Source organism: Mytilus trossulus, chromosome 7, assembly GCF_036588685.1.
Source record: "Mytilus trossulus isolate FHL-02 chromosome 7, PNRI_Mtr1.1.1.hap1, whole genome shotgun sequence".
NCBI classification, from domain to species: domain Eukaryota; kingdom Metazoa; phylum Mollusca; class Bivalvia; order Mytilida; family Mytilidae; genus Mytilus; species Mytilus trossulus.
In genome coordinates, this window is record NC_086379.1 from 47417946 (window position 1) to 47436683 (window position 18738).

Here is an 18738-nt window from a genome sequence, read left to right on the forward strand (position 1 = left end):
TATTTTAAAATAAAATATAATAGTATATATTAAGTTATAAATGCATAACAACTAACTAGTGAATACAATAGTTTCAAATGATGATTCGATTATAAACATAATGAATAATTTTAAATTAGTTAAAACACTTATTTATCATGTTTATATAAGGATTTTATGCTTACAACGGTAGACAAAATGAAATATTTTTTAAGTGAATTAAAATAAGGAAACTCTCATTGCTTCGCGTGTCTGACGTCAGGAAATTTTATACGTCACATATTTTTGTCGTTCATTGTTTATACAAACAATTTTTAATTTCACATGGGCAATGTTAGCATACAGGGTTCAAAAAGGAAAAGTATGTAAGAATTGATTTCAGAAATAGTCTGAAATTTAGAATAGTTCAAAAGTTCTATAGAGTTTATGAGATCCCCAAAATGGTTCATTCCAATTCGCGACTGGATAACTTTGACGTTTGAAGTTCAACGTATTTTGAAATTCACAAAAGACATATACATTATTTATGAATGTGCCTGTCCCAAGTCAGGAGACTGTAAATTCAGTGGTTGTCGTGTGTTTATGTGTTACATTTTTTTTTACATAAATAAAGCCGTAAGTTTTTTCGTTTGAATTGTTTTACATTGTATTATCGGGGCCTTGTATAGCTGACTATGCGGTGTGGGCTTTGCTCATTGTTGAAGGCCGTACAGTGACCTATAGTTGTTAATGTCTGTGTCATTTTGGTCTTTTGTGGATAGTTGTCTCATTGGCAATCATATCGCATCTTCTTTTTTATATATAATAGAATAATAACATATTGTCAGACAGAGTTACTTTATAATAACCAATACCCACAAAAAGGCGCATATACAAAATACCAGCAAAAATAAAAGATAATACAAATACATTGAGGGGATGTTTAAGTTCCGAGCCACGTGAAATGAATATCCGGTAAAACAATATAACAGTAGAAGTAATATTAATAATAGGACACAGGCAAATGAAAGAAAAATATAACACGTTTTTATGATAAATGATAAACAACATCTATACATCAAAATCATCATGTATAATTTGTGAGGTTGATACGGAATATTTATCAACCAGGTCTTGTCACCTTCCGATGAACTTTTTTCAAAAAAAGGACTTGACGTTCTTTGACATAACCCTGGCTCAATAGTGATATGTTTCACGTACATTTATTAGAAGAAGCTTGCATGTTTTAACTGTTTGGTTTGATTGTAGTTAGTGGAATAAAAAGCACTTGGTATGAATCTACACACGAATGTTTTGCTCATGCCACCACGCTGATTCAACCATTCCATAACCTTGATGGTGGCCTACCCCCAGGAATTTGGCTTCAGCATTTTAGGAATAGGCATTTTATACAGAAGTCAGACGAAGTGATTTCCTGTAATTTACTTTTATAATAAGACTGCATGTTTGTTCTTTAGTGTCTTAACGTAATAATGTTCAATGCTTTGGCAAAGTAACGACTATTCAAGTATGACAATTTTTTTATGTAAATGCGCAACTGCTATGCACTGATTGTGTTAAATATATCAATGTACATTTATCTCTTCTCTACGCCTATATATGATTCGTTAGCTAGTTCCTTTTTTTCAAATGTAAGCGTGAAGTCAGCTACATGTAGTTCCTTTTTTAAAAAAAATTGAAGTGCAAAGTCCTTAACTGTTTTTTCCCCTCCTCAATGCAGTATGGACGTGGACCCTTATGAATACAACATTGTTTATGTAGTAGTGACATTTCGATTGAAATATGTATGCATCAACATTTAATTTCCTTATCACAGCGGCATATGTCTGTACCCGTTAGAATTGCTTTGCGTATACAGTTTTTCATAATTTTTGCGGACAAACAAATATATTTTTAGCAATCTACAATGTGGTGTCTTTTTCCTGCAAATGATGTGAAATCCGATCGGAAATAAAGTCGTTAATAAATGTTGTATCGTCGTTTTGTGTTATCCTCGATGTATTCCTGCTATATCCCCTATTCCTAGGAAACAAGACACTGCCACATTCATTTTTATTGTTATTCTATCTTAATTTATCCTTCTAGATAGCGGGAGTAGAAGATGTTTGATAGCGATTCGCAATGAGGAAACAGTCTTGATTAAAATAGTGTATTGTTCTGAGTCTTATGACGCACTCTGCACAATGGACAGTACTGTTGGTAATATATAAACTATTAATTTCGTTTATCAAAATCTTAAATAGTTAGGGGAAAAATGTCTGTACTCTTCTGCTTGTAAAAATGCATCAGACATTAAATTAATTTGGGGTTATCGTTCTTGTTTTCAAATATGACATTTTCACAATATCAAGGTTTTTGTATTTTTGGTCAAAAGAAAGACGAAATACATGATACACAAAATAGTCCTCATCAACTGAGTTGTTTCCATGTTATATTCTGTAATGTTTAAAAAAATATGGAAAGGTATATTTATATGTCCGCAATGACGTCAACATACCTTCTGTGTCATTTGATTAAGACTATTGCAGCAATTGTGTATCTGTCATTTTAGTAATTATTGATTCTAAGGTGTATTTCATTGAGGTAAAATTAATTTGACTATCTTTTTAAATTTTACCACCTAAAATGCAAAATATCATTATTAATCCATTACAATTGAAAATTACTTATCAATTGCAATAAACATGATAAAGATTATCAAAATTGCCGTTCTAATTAAAACAATTGTTTGCAACATGTGTTTTATACGTATGCAGTCATCACTTCGGTGTCGACATGAATATCAATTATATGGTCATTTTAATGATTCAACTGTTTGCAAAAGTATGAATTATTCAAAATACGAAAGATTTTCTTATTCTAGGCATATACACATGTATTACCTCAGTCGTATGTGGCACAATAGTTTAAAACTTTTGGTCCTCATTGCTTTGTACTTGTTTTTGCATTCAAACAATTTTGAACTGAACGTCAAAACTGAGTTTTTAAAGACGAAACGCACGTCTGTCATATTAGATTATAAGCCTGGTTTCTTTGATAAATATTGTCCTGATTTTTCAATTTGACTAATAAAAGGTACTGATCGAGTATAATGAATCGACATTTTTATCTATCAGTTATACTATTAAGAAGGCATACAAATCTGTCTTATTTCTGCATGCACGTTTTTCTATTTATGAAAACAAGTTCAACGTTCTGAACCTTGTTTTCTTTCCGATTTCGGAGGCTATATATTTAAGATATTGCGTACAGTTAAGTCTCTCCCCCAAAGGAATTTTTACAAGTTCATAGTTGTGCAAGCGAGTAAACGTAGATTTTCTATTCCCGAAAAGTCCTGTCTACAACGCTAACTTTATGCATTGACTACAAAAATTACAAGTGTACACGCTTGCATGTTTGAGAACTAGTTTTAACGTTTGGATGTATACTACATTGCACACAAAAACAACAAGGTATACCCATCAAAATGGCGAGGCCAGATGTAAAGATGAACATGATGATGGTAACTATAATTAAATGTGTGTATGTGGTCCACATTATAACTGATTTAAATATAAATTCCGTTCTTTTGTATGTGCGAAGTCAAACACGATAATTAAGTTTTAAAATATAAATACTTAGAAAACAAGACATTACAAAGTGCGGACAACTGTTTAATGTATAAAAGATCGAGGCATACTCTATAATGCATGCATTGAAAACTGAAAGCTAATAGTAACTTGTTTGCGTTTGTTGTACTTTTTATGACAATCGTCAATGTTTTTGGGAATGGTATCGAAAATGCTTGGATATTATTTAGTGTATTTTCTACGCTATGAAATTGCGATAATAAGCAAACTTTCTGATACACATTACGGTATGGCGTATATAATAGTGTTGTACAAATACCGTTTTACGCGTATCGTTATATTATTAGTTATAAGTTGTGGCGACTTCGATGGAGACAACAATAACGTCGATGAATAATTATAATCGTGTGGCTTGATATTCAACGATCACAGAAAATAACTTGTAAAATATAACGGTTGCTAAGGACTATCTTTTTTTTTTAATTAATCACTATAGTTCAGTGTTCAATCGTATATCAATGTTTGTTTGAATTTCTTTTGACTTAAATATTAGAAAATCTCTATAGTTTACGAGTTCCTACCTTTTTGCATAATTTGACAATACGGTTTTTGGCGTATTGAATTTTAAACCTGATGCTTTTTGTTATCTATTAATCATGCTTTTCTTTGTCTAATATGTTCTCCTTTTTATTTGTATTGTAGTCCTGTAGTATTATGTTGTCATTTCAATGTTATATTTAACTTTGCCATTAAAGTGCGAGGTTTGGCATGCCATAAAACCAGGTTCAACCCATCACTTTTATTCCCCTTTAAAAGTGTCCTGTACCAAGTCAGGAAGATGGCCATTGTTATAATATTGTTCGTTTCTGTGTGTGTTGCATTTTAACGTTGAGTCGTTTGTGTTTTCTCTTATTTTTGAGATACTGAGATAAGACGTGGCACGGTACTTGTCTATCCCAAATTCATGTATTTGGTTTAGATGTTAAATTTGTTATTCTCGTGGTGTTTTGTCTGTTGCTTGGTCCGTTTCTGTGTGTGTTGCGTTTCGGCGTTGTGTCGTTATTCTCCTTTTATATTTAATGCGTTTCCCTCGGTTTTAGTTTGTTACCCCGATTTTGTTTTTTGTCCATGGATTTATGAGTTTTGAACAGCGGTATACTACTGTTGCCTTTATTTGTCTTATCATGCTATTCATATTTGGGCTTTAATAATTTCGTATATTTCAACAGCTTGTATCTCAAAAATCAAAACGTTTGCCGTGTATTTTCATTTTATTTTCTGATGTGTATTCATGAGCAGAATGTATATGTGAAATAAAAAAAAGCAATTATGGAGTACTCTGTAATCAAGAAACTTGGCCTTCAAATGAACGACGAACAAACGGCCAATAATCTATAAATTTGCGTTGGTGAGTTTAAACGCAATCTGAATATGAATGCTGGATTTTTAAGCTACAAATCATGCCAAAAAAAGGGTTTCTTTAATCCTGGGTAAACTAGTATTACATCACTGGTAACTAATAAGTCCACATTTGCGATTATAATGTTCATTCTTATATTACCTGAGATGATGCTTCATTCAATATTTTACCGATATTTTAAAACCAACCTACAGTTCCCATTAATTCATTAGCAACATGACATTTATTATCCTTCTTTTCTAAGTTTGTTCTTTGGAAAATATTTTTTATAGAAATAAAAACCAAGCTTTGAATCTATTTTCTATGTGTACGGTTTTTACTTGTTCGTACCTATGTTTGTTAGTATTTATCTTTATGTTATATTCATATATTATAGAAATATCAACTCTAAATGAAAATACACATCCAGTCACAGTTTATGATAATGATTTTGACAAGACATCGATGATAAGTTATACACAGACAAATAGCGCTGTTGAACATCAAAGTAAGATCTCTAGTAAAATAGTTTAATTTTTGATTTTTTGCGAAATTTGTAGTACTTGAACGCATTCATAACTCCTTATTTCTAATAAAATTAGATGACAGTAGCTGAACATGAAAACCACTAGATACTTGACTGTCATCTCAGTTTGACAAAAAACTACATAAAATTGATTGCACATTTAATCAAAATTATAATTCAATATTTATTTTGCCAAATTCGTCCATATGGATAAAGACGAAACACAAAATATTACACAGTATTATCAAACAGTCAATTATTACTATGATATTATTACGGAACTATATCTGTATTGGCCATGTTATTAATTTGATGCTTGTTGTATTGGCATTAGGCGAAGCCGAAGCCCGATACAGCTGGACGAGGACCTATAACAAGGCTAATATAGAAATACACGTAATGGTATCTTTATTAATTTACTACAGTGCTAAAATATTTTCTTAATTTTATTTCTCAAGAGATACACAATTTTACCTTGAAGTAAAACACTCCAAATCTCAGTTTCTTCTTATAAGATGCAATATCAAACGATATTGCGTTGTTTCCATGTGTCTTCAGCATTTGCTCATCTTAAGAACTTTTCTACCCTTTTCAGTCTCTATAATGTGTTACAACTTAAATTTTGGCGCAACACATACATATCAATTGGAAAGGTACTGCCATTGCATGCAGAAACAAAACGATTATATAAAAAAAAAAAAAATGTAGGAGTTGAAACTGATACAACTTCATAACAAGTATTCATAATTCAAATGACCAAAGAAGGAATATTTGGACAATTGCAAAATGCATATGCCTGGTTCGGGTTTAACACATAAATGCGTTAACAAAACATAAGAAGCGAAAGTAAACAGTAAATCGATTTTTACCATCGTGAAATTAACTTTGTGATAATATACTCCTTCCCCAAACCTGCAATAATTTTAAAGCTTCAAATAATATTGTCTTTGTATGTAAATCATATTACTACGAGTGTCTTATAAAAGACTAATAAAAGAATAAATGAGCACTCAGGTAATCCCACATACAAAAACATATCATTTGACAAGGATGAGATTATGGCGTATCATAAGTCCTTCATGGCTTCTATGAACATTGCATTGAACAACAAATCGGAGGACTTTCCTTGTTTGTATTGGATACCTAAACTTCACAAAATTCCGTACAAACAACGGTACATTGCCGGCTTATTTGCTTGTTATACTAAAGAATTGTCTATTAGATTGACTAAAATTATGTCCGCAGTTAAAGAGGGTCCTCAGATATACTGTGAAACTGTTCACTCACGTAGTGGTATTAACCATATGTGGATTCTGAAAAACATTAAAGAACTTCTGGATAATCTTTTTCTGAAATTAGTTATAATAAAACTTTTGATTTTTCAACCTTAAATACAACCATTCCCCATGTGAAATTGAAAGACCGTCTAAAAGAAATAATCCACAATGCTTTTCATCATAAAAATGGTAGCCTACGCTATACATTTATCACTTTGGGATACCATAAGGCATATTTTGTTTATAAGGAACAAAAGGGTAAATCATACTACACAGATAAACAAGTGGTCAGTATGCTGGAGTTTCTTATTGACAACAACATATTTGTTGAATTTGGAGGTAGACTTTTGCAACAAATTGTAGGCATTCTTATGGTAACGAACTGTGCGCCTCTCCTTGTCGATCTCTTCTTATTTTCATATGAATCGGAGTTCCTTCAGACACTTGTCAAAAACAAGAAGATCAAAGAAGCCAGGTTATTTAATTTCACTTTCAGATATATTGATGATGTTCTTTCCATTAACAATCCGAACTTTTCTGATTGGGTTCAATTAATTTACCCACCAGAACTAGAAATTAAAGAGACCATAGACACAGCTTCCTCCGCCTCATTTTTAGACTTATACCTCGAATTTGACATACACAGTCATCTCAGTACCAGAATCTATGACAAACAAGACGATTTTAATTTTGAAATTATCAATTTTCCCTATCTTAGTAGTAATATACCAACTTCACCTGCATATGGAATATACATTTCCTAACTTATTAGGTATTCAAGAGCTTGCAGCTCCTATTCGGACTTTGTAAAACGTCACCAGTGTCTGAACAGAAAGTTGATGAACCAGGGGTATGTCAAAGAACGTCTTATCCTTTTTCTAAAAAAATTCATCTGAAGATATCCAGAACTTGTTGATAAAAATTCCGTATCAACATCACAAATAATACAAGATGGTCTTGAAGTATACATTTTGCGTACGGAGGGTCGGTTATCATCTAAATAACGTGTTATAGTATTATTTTATTTGTCTTTATTAATATTACTTGAACTGTTAAGTCAGTTTTTTATATATTCTTTTGGAGTGACTCTGTTGTTGTGTAAAACATCATACTTTGAACGACAAAATTATTTCATTTACTATTATTACTTTTTCGTATTGATCTTGAATACTATGAATGACAAAACTGTTTTATTCAGTAATCATTGTCAAGAATCAGTCCGGTCTGTAATGCGCATGCGTCACTGGACAGAGGTTTTATCGATGAAATCGGTCTGTTGAATTAAACGTGGAAATTTTTTAAATTGACGATTTAAACTTTTTCTTTTCATAAAATCCTTTTGACTTTGTTATATTTGTGTTCTTCAATATTTCAGCAACAAGATGATATTTTTAGTATATTTTTCGGATTTGTCTTTCTTGATACCAATTTTAGTTTCGTAACAGTCATAAAGACTTCTTTGTTGTAAAGTCTTATATGTGAAATGTAAATTATTACCAATAAGGTCACATCTTTAAAAAATAATTTAAAATACTTATTCAATGAACATTAAATTGACTTTGTTATCATATAAAAGAAGAAAGATTGCTCTATCTTTCGATATAAGTTTCAAAGTTAAAAAAAAATGTTCTTCATGCGAACAACTTGAATAGAAATATGAACATTTAACTAATTTAAAGAAGAACGTCACGAAATGTGTAAACTGATACACACAAGAATTAAGATGTTGTACAGCGCTGATTACATGATCACAGATTATAATTATAATAGATAGCGAGAGCTGTCGTATTTATACTTTCCTATAACGTTTTTATTAATTAGTTTATTTCAATACACACATAATTACAGTTGTTACATATTTGAATTATATATTTCGATGTAAATATATTGACAAATACGACGTCACCTCAAAAGTATTGATAAACTGAAATGATTCAACAAGCATGGCATAAAATCTTGATTGTATGTCTTTAGCGAGGAAAAGACTCGTTGCAATACACAATTAACAGTGGCGGATGCAGGAATTTTCGAAAGGGGGGTGCTAGCCCAGGGCAAAGGGGGGGTGCAAAACATATGTCCCGATTCAAATGCATTGATCGGCCAAAATAAAGGGGCGCACCCCCGGAACCCCCCTCTGGATCCGCCACTGATTAATGCATATACCTAATCTGCATACCTGTTACATTCGAATAAAATAAAACGCAAAATAGGCAATATGTTTAAATTTAAACGAATAATTCAAATGTACTGTCGTTTTAATAAAAAAAAATAACCATGCAATATTGTTTCCTCCATGATTAGATTATACACACACACGCATCAATAAAGTTTAGATTTGTTAATTAAAACATGTCAAAGAGAGTTTCAGGTACACGTAGACATAATAAACAAGAGTAGGTGGTCGACTTAGCCGATAGAGTGTCAGAAATTATGTGTACAGAACAGGAAAATGATAATAAAAATATGACAATTATCTGAAATATCGGCAAAAGATTAATCGTATTATAAGTTATGTTACATTTTATAACTGAAAATTAACGATGACGCTTCATATGCAATTGCGTACTAAAAAGGAAATCAATTGGAGAGTTGTGCTTTTGGGTGGTGCTTTCGATAAAATGGTTGACCAGTTGAAAATACCTTTTGAAGCACGGAATTGTATATTTAAATATACAATTCCTTGATGGAAGTAAAAGTCAATATAATACTTCCATGATATGAACAAAGTATGCGGTATTTGCATTGTCCACTTGTTATATTATAAAGTAAGACGTTTGATAACCTCCCGGGGAGTACATGTATGATAAGGAGAAAAACGACTGGTAGTCGATTGATACAATATGATATTTTTTACTAGAATATTTTTCTAAACATCGCATCTCATATTTGTGCAATGATTAATGTGAGTTTGGTTTATTTCTATCTCTATCTACTATATATGCATAATTAAGACTGTTTGGTGTCGAAATATAGTTTATTTCATTAAGAGTTGTTTGTTATGCCAATATTTTTTTAAAAGAAAGTTTCCGTTTTGGTAAAGACCCCCCTTTTTTTTCTCAAATGAAACAAATTGTTTTTTATTTCATTCCATATGTCAACTAATGTGTGCCTTATTTGTCATGCATGGCGTTGCCGGCGTTTTTTAGGGTTTTTTTTCGACTTCTGCGTCATGACTGTCCCCATAGTGTCTGCGGCCTCTTTTATAAAAGACAAACCTAAAGGATAATGCCATCAAAAATAAGAATATAAAATATGATTTATCATTTTATATCAATCAACGAAGAATCAGAGTTATTCTCATGACCCAACACTAGGCTTCTGTTTATGTATAGATTTTGCACACTAGTAGTCAAAACTTGAGTTCATAGGCTTAAAAGTTATCAAAGTTTGAAAATTGGACTTTTATGGTTATAGACCCTTAACAACTGTGGTTTGCGTTCATGTCAGAAAAAAACAAGCCGCGTCTTGATGGTCACAAGAACAAAAATTCTGGTAAACATCAATTCTTTCTTTACATGTATAGACATTTTATTGATAACTATTCATCATATAACAATGGGATTGAATTGTAATTTAGATTACCGTCCTATTGTTCCTTTATTTTAAACATATATTATTGGAATGGGTAAAACCACATTTTCGTAGAGAAAAACACACTTATTTCTTTAGTTGCAACTAATGTTTATAAATGTGCGAATTATATATCCGAATTGTATGACTTTATATATCCGTACCAAGCCAGGACCATGTAGACTGAGTCAGGGATTTTCTATACTATTTCTATTAGTATAGAAAGTCCCTGACTGAGTACTGCCATCTAGACGTTGTTTGGTTATTTCTGTCTTTAGGTTGCTGTCTCTTTGCCGTTAACATCATCTTTAATCATAACTCAAAACATATTTATATATTTATGCTATGCTTGTGACGTGACTACTATGATTAATGTTGCTCTTTTAGACGATTACCGATTTATTAAATGAACAAAAGAATGGAGAGCTATTATTATTTAACTCTCATCATTCCTCGCAAAAAAAAGAGTGATGATAAAAAATATAATTTAAAAAAAATATTATAAAATTTTAAACAAAAGACACTTCAAGTTGGTTAATTGTTACTAATAGTTCAACGTATCAAAACTGAAATAAAATATATAGAATGAAAACATTGAATGTGTAAATAGGACGACTTCTTGTTATAGATGCGTTCATCAGAACGGGTTTAAGAACAATTTCAGAAAACTAGATCCAACTTGAAATGTTAACAGAGTCGGTTCTTGATATATTATCAATTTCCATGATATAATCAGAAAATTTATTGTGTATGTTTATAACACAATTTTAAGATAAGAGACAAAAAGTACAAGGTGTTAATTGCCAGACCTCGATATTGAACCACACACGCTGGGATGGATTGATAACACTGTAAGCAAGAGTTATCGGTCCTTTAAATGAATTTATTGACAAGATTGGATTACCTCCCTTAAACCGGACTAATTCTTGGCAATGACTACTTTTTCTGTTAAGTCTGTTTTTTATGATATACATTTGAAGTGTAATTGTACCTTTGTATTCCGTTATACTTTAAACCACTCACTTATTTTATTTATTATTATTACTTTTACTGTTAAATCTGTTTTTGTTATATCTACTTTAAGTGACTCTACATGTATGTATGCCGTCATACTTTGAACGACAAAATCATTTTTATGTCTACCTGTGCGAATTTCAAGCGCGCAATTTTACACCAGTACTGGAAACCTTCTATCCTTTACGGGAAGATTTTTCAAACATAAATTAAATGTTTAAGAAAAACAAAATTAGTCTTTTAAGTTTGATGTATGCCTTTTTGTGCCTCTTCGTTAAATTTGTTGTTTTGACAGTTGTATTAAGATGATAACAGATAATTGACTGCTGTACCACTATTTTTGACATTTTTACTCTTTGAGTATGTTTGTTTTGTTCATTCATCGTTGACAATGTAATGGAATTTGATGCGACTGTTATAAAAGTGAGAGGTTTAGCTAGCTATAAAACTAGGTTCAATCCACCATTTTCTACATTAGAAAATGCCTGTACCAAGTCAGGAATATGACAGTTATTATCCATTCGTTTGATGTGTTTGGACTTTTGATTTTGCCTTTTGCCTTTTGATTATCCTTTTTGAATTTTCCTCGGAGTTTAGTATTTTTGTGTTTTTACTTTTATTGTCTGCTTTTAAATGAATGTGACCGTCTTAAGCATGAAATATTGACATACTGAACGTTTCAGCATCTTTATGGCGAGTAGATGAAAACTGCGTCGTTGAAACAACTGTTTACTTTAGTTCATTTTTATTGTGATTTTCGGACAATGCAGAAAAAAATTCTATTGGCCGAGTTGACACCTTATATTGTTTTCATCATATTAAGTCCAATAACAGTAAGGTAATTAATACACGTATATACAAAAAACAAACAACGTAGTTATTATAATGTAAAGTTTAATAACGCGATATCATGTGATCTGTCGTCATATAGGTCTTTGTAGTGTGTCTTAAAAAATATATTATTGTCCTTTTATTTAACGATGCAAAGAAGTTAATATTATGCCGTCAACCAACAAGAACAATTAATTTTTCAGATTTAACTAAAAATGATCGTATAATTTGCTTCCTCCTTGGAGGACTTCTGGTCGTTTTGGTTGCAGTTTTATGGTAAGTTTAAATTTCCAGCGCAAACGTTTCTCGGCATTATACCTGTTACAATACTGCAAGTCAGGTTCCTCTTGTATTTGATTATATTAATATCATGAAAAAGAAACATAGAGCATATCATAGTATTATTATAGAAAGAATAACACAAATACCTAACTCAAAACAGAAAGTCCCTAATACAAATAGCAAAATCAAAAGCACAAACGCATCACATGAATGAACAACAACGACTTAGGAAGCTATATCACTAGACAACGGTGCAAACACAAAGTAATTGACCATGAACCATCGACGACAACTGTAACAAAAGGCTTCCGACCTTGGTCAGGCATTTAAGATTGAAACGGGGTTAAACAATTTTGTCAATCCTTCCCAGACATGACCAGCGGACTAATAACCAAACATAAGAACACATTAAAGAAATCATTTGCAATAAACTAAAATCAATATAATAGACGAATCATGTTCTCCCAGACATTTTAAAATTAAACTTGCTGTAGGAGTAACATATTTTTTTAAACACGTTTATTATGAGAGAACATGATTAATCTATTAGTTGCAACCTATGATGTTGTACACAATAACAATTCATTTACAGCCTATACTGCCAAACAAAATATGTCGCTTTACAACAAAAGGTACACAATCAATGCGAGTCCTTTTTTATCAGTATATATTTGTGTCCTTTGTCTATGATACTCGTACCAAACTGACGAGAACAACCTTTTTAAACTTATTTGTACAGTTTTAACTTATACGAGGTTAGGTTACTCTTCTGGTCGATTTCACAGTAGATTTGAACTCACTATATTCTGTCCAAGGTAGTCTGTTTATCGTTTAAATATTAATGCCCGAACCAAAAAGAAGGGGAACCTATTGTTTTTTTGTCTTCTGTTTAGATGAATGAAAATAAACAATTTATAGTTCATAACTTATTGAAAATAAGAATAATTCAAATCAATGTGGCGTTGCGTTGATTACCAGAACTGAAATTTTATATGCCAGACATGCATTTCGTCGAAAAAAGACGTGTCAGTGACGATCGTTAAAAAAACAAATTAAAATATAAGTAAACATCCTGACTACTTGGCATATGATACTCCTCGTCTTTATCAGCAGTGGCATCACCAAATGGTTGTTGATAAGTTCAACATCGAGTTCAGCTGGATTTAAACATCTTTAACGCAGAAGACCTGTAAAGAAATATGTGTTACATATTTATAGTAAAGCGCTAACGGGCCTAATTTAATGTCAACACTGCGTAGATATGTTAACACAAAATTGTACAAAAGGATACCAAGGAGACAGCAATAAATACTGAAAAAAATGACGAGTAAAAAACGACGAGATAGGAGAGGTCTAGTGTATAAAACACAATACATACCACTAAATGTCTTTATCAATAGTACAATTATCTAATATCGGGGTCAACGCAATAACTTTCTTAAGGTGTACAGTGCTGATCCTCTATAGTTGTTCAAACAACCGATTTTGGATCCATAAGACCTCAATTATGATTTATTATAACAATTATTTCAATTGAATTATAGGAAAGTATTTACAAAAGTCAGAACTAGATGCTATGAACATGCTACTCTACCAAATTTCCGGGATAGTGAGAAAACAGTTCGAGTTCAGTATTGTCAGGCATGGGATATACGTAGTCAGTAATTATGATATGATTATCAGTAATCATGCAGTTTGTTTAGCTGATTACAAGTAATGATAATGTTTTTGATTATAATTAAAAAAAACAGGATTAAAATGTTTACTTGTAGATTACAAAAGTTATTTCATAAAAATTATGTACAAGCATTAAAAACTTACACAACACTAATGTTCACTTTGAATGATCCTGTTTAATAATTTCAGTATACTCATACTGAATGGTTTCTATAGTGTAAATGTATGGTCTTTTACAGTTTACTACATGTACATGTATGAACATATCCTAAAACTTCATAGTGACATTGATTCACTGTGATTAAAGAGGACTGCCTTATTAATAGTTAGTTGCTCCCTTTTGGTACAAAATTCTTGGACTGTTAAGGTTAGAAGCACATTTTGCTCTTTATGATGACTTTCATCTTCATTTCGACTTAGAATCGATAACTGTAAATTAGAACTGACAGAATTTAAACCATAATGTTTTCGTGTTTTCTTAATATGATTGTTGAGAAATATGAATTTGACCATCGTGGTTATGATAAAATTTAAAATGCATTCACAATTATTAATTATTCTTTACAAAACCGTTCATCTTTTAATCACCCAAAATCGCAAATAGTTTTTTAGAAGTCTGTATTTCAGTGGTTGTCGTTTGTTTATGTTTAACATATTTGTTTTTCGTTCATTTTTTTATATCAATAAGGCCGTTGGTTTTCTCGTTTGAATTGTTTTACATTGTCATTTCAGTGCCTTTTATAGCTGACTATGTGGTATGGCTTTACTCATTGTTGAAGGCCATACGGTGATCTATGGTTGTTATTTTCTGTGTCATTTTGTTCTCTTGTAAACATTTGTCCTATTGGCCACCAAACCACATCTTCTTTTTTTTTTATATTAGACATTATCGGCATGTATGCATTATGAAAACCATGACGCATATTGTCCGGTTACTGGTTACTTAACCATCAATGAGTTTCATTTTTATCTTTTTAATCAGACCTGACACCGTACACAAGCTTTGATAGTAGTAAGTTCACGAAGAGTTGAAATTAGTCCTAAGATTTAGATGTATTTAAATCAGGCTAAAATACATAAAACTTTACATAGAAATAGTTGTCAGTGATATAATTTGTTTAAATTAAAAGTGAAAATGTTTTCACTCCATAAATATGCCTTGTTTGTGTTGTAACGTCAATTTTGGTCAAATTTTCAATAGTTCTTAATAGTTTTAAGCAAGATTTACTCTGACCGCCACCTATACTGCATAACTTTTTGTGTCTATTGATTTAATATAATCATAGACATCTTTTGGCTACAGAACATTTGTATCCGATGCTGCGACCAATGGTATCCTTAAGCTTTTGGTAGATGCACAATGCCATCTTTTACAATACATATCCCATACTTGCTGATCCTGAAGCCCAAACCATACTCCTATGATTAAAAATAAAAAAATATGTATACTAGTTCAGTGATAATGAACGTCATACTAAAGTCCGAATTATAAACACAAGAAACTAAAATTAAAAATCACTAGACTAATAGAGGCCAGACGTTCCTGACTTCGGACAGGCGCAAAGTTGCGGCGGGGTTAAACATGTTTATGAGATCTCAACCCTCCCCCTATACCTCGAGCCAATTTAGAAAATTAAACGTATAACAATATGCACATTATAATTCAGTTCTAGAAGAGTCCGAGTCCGATGTCAGAAGACGTAACAAAAGAAAATAAGAATGCATTGTTTTAACATTGCGAAACATATATAAGCTTTACGATTTCAGAATGTGCAGTTTCGAATTTAAATTATTAAAATTGCAGGTATAAATGATAAATCAGTATAAGAAATAAAACAACGACTTTAGCTAAAACAATTACTTGTGAATTACTGTCGGTATAAAATATGACTCATTCTTCACTATCATTTATATAGAACGACTGTAGCACGTAAGGAAATGCCATTATATCTTTTACGACCATCTAGCTCCTTTTCATCTTTCAATTATATATCAAAAATCATTTGACTTGTTTTATCCCTAACACCAGTATTTTTAGCTTCGTACATAGATTTTGGACAGAAAGACAGAGTTGGTTAAATTTAGAGTTTGAAAAAAAAAAACCAAATGGTAAATGTAAATATTTCACAATTGAGTGAGAATGTTGCTGTTTGTGCTATCTGCTGCAAAACCCTTTGGTTTGTCGGCTTTTTTGTCAGATTCATATGTTTGTTTGTATAATTACTAGTCAGTTGTGTTGTATGTTTGTGACGTATCTATGTTTTTGCTGCTGGATCATTAGATCATATTATTGTTAAATTATTCAGTTTCCTTTGTTCGGGTTGCTCAATTAATTTTGTCAAAATAACGTTAGCAAATGTAAAAATTGTAACCCATCCTTTTCTCCGGAGAATTCCTTTACATTGTCAGGAAAATGAGAGTTCTTTTCTTTTTTATTCGTAGATCAAAATAGCGTTTCTTTTGATTTTGTCATTTTGTTATACATGTTATAGAAATTTTCTTAAATCTTGTTGATTATTTGCGCAGTAGATTGGTAGATTGGTTGGCAGTATTTATGATATTTTATCGTCATTTTAAATATACATGTATCAGATTAATAATTTAATACGCTATATTGATATTGACAATGATTTACCATTTTTAGATGGGTTCGAACTCAGGCTTATTTTGTCCTTGGTAATGCATAAGATAAGATAAGGTTATAGCAGGTGTAAAACACTGTCCAGGAAACCCAATGAACAAAATTATGGAAACCAAAATGTACAATTGCAAGTATTTTATTTTCTTACAGCGTTCCGAGTAATTGGTTAAGCTAACGATAGTTTCGTATTAGCTGATATGCAAGGAATTGACAAGGAAGTGGGGTTTTTGAACTATGAAATTAATCAATTCTAGTATGTGTAACAAAAGTCAACTAGGGTAGACTATATATGCGGTTAGACTGTAGTACTTTGATTTGTCCAAACTTATTATAACACAAATCCATCTGTGATCAGTATGATTGGAATGGTGTCAAATTGCAGTGTGAAGTTATATGTTCAATATCAATAACATTATTAAGTATTTATAATAATTCACTTTTCTTTTTATCTTTATTTATAATAATTCACTTATTAATAGGTGAAAATTAATTAATTAAGGTAGATAGGGTGTCTTCCTTCATTTTGGAATTTGAAATACCAGAACACAAGGTCTAGAACTTTAATTAAATGTGCAATTTTGAGATTAGAAGGTAATTCATGTGTAAGAATTTTCATTATGGTATAGAAAATGCCATGTTTTATTATATTTATGGTTGTATTTTTTCCAGAAAACGAATACTTTTGTTTGATTCAATTTTTTCCAACTTTGCCAGATACGGGGAGACAACTCAAATGCAAGGGCAGATAATTCAGATACTGTTACTTTTACAATAGAATGTGTAAGGAATTTACCAATTTTATTATGTAGCAAGAAAAATACTCCGGTGATCCCATTTTTTCTTTTTCTTATCTGAAAGCATAATATTGGAGCTATCTTCTAATATTTTAACTCAAAATTCTATGGTGTATTTTTCGTTTTATGACGCAAACTTGGGTTTTCCATGCATAATCTATACAAAATCGGACAATTTTGCACAACCTGTAGTGTGAAAATAAGTCAGGTGACCCATTCTTTTTATTAATGTTTTTAAACAAGCAGGATATAAACTACATTTTGGCAAATTATTAAAAAATTCTATGGATTATAATTTAGACATCTACCTTAAGAAGTTGTAACTGATACTATAAGCCAGTAGAGCATCAATTTAGGAAACACATAACCTAAAAATATGGATAGGTCTTGGAACTCCTTTTCAAGACGGGTGTTATGGAGCCAAATATTACATTGTATTGTATGGAAAAACAACAAGGAGTCCGAACATCTGACAGAAATTCCAAAACCTCACCTACGTACATCCTTAATACACACTTATGTTATTATTTAGTACTCACAAATTCATGACATTGTATCATTCAAACGATAGATATACCGTAAACTGACTATTGTATACAAATAAAAGTGCCACGATAATCATGTGATTGACACATGAGTGTTAGCTCCTAATGGTTTTCATAATTATATCATGTATATCAAAATAACTGTATAAATATTTGGTGTATTTATGTATGTATGTATACTGACCATATATGGATATGAGATTACTCCTGTTGTCCAACATGTTTTTTTTTCATAAATACATAATAACAACTGTATAGATATTTCGTTTATTGATGACTTCTTCTTGTTTACTGTTAGTGTCTGAGAATAATAAAACTTTGAATCTCGATCTTGAATCGTGATTTTTACAATTTCATGCAGAACAATCGCTTTTTCTAAGATCATTTTTATCATGATTTGCCGGATTGATCTACAAGATAAAAGCATTATTAAGTATAACAAATACAAGATATTGATGTATAATATCTTTATTTTATGAAATCCTGCATCAAAATTTGTTCCAGTGTAATCTACAAGATAAAAGCATTATTAAGTATAACAAATACAAGATATTGATGTATAATATCTTTATTTTATGAAATCCTGCTTCAAAATTTTCCTCCTATGCGTTTCATGATATAATTTCCTTAAGGT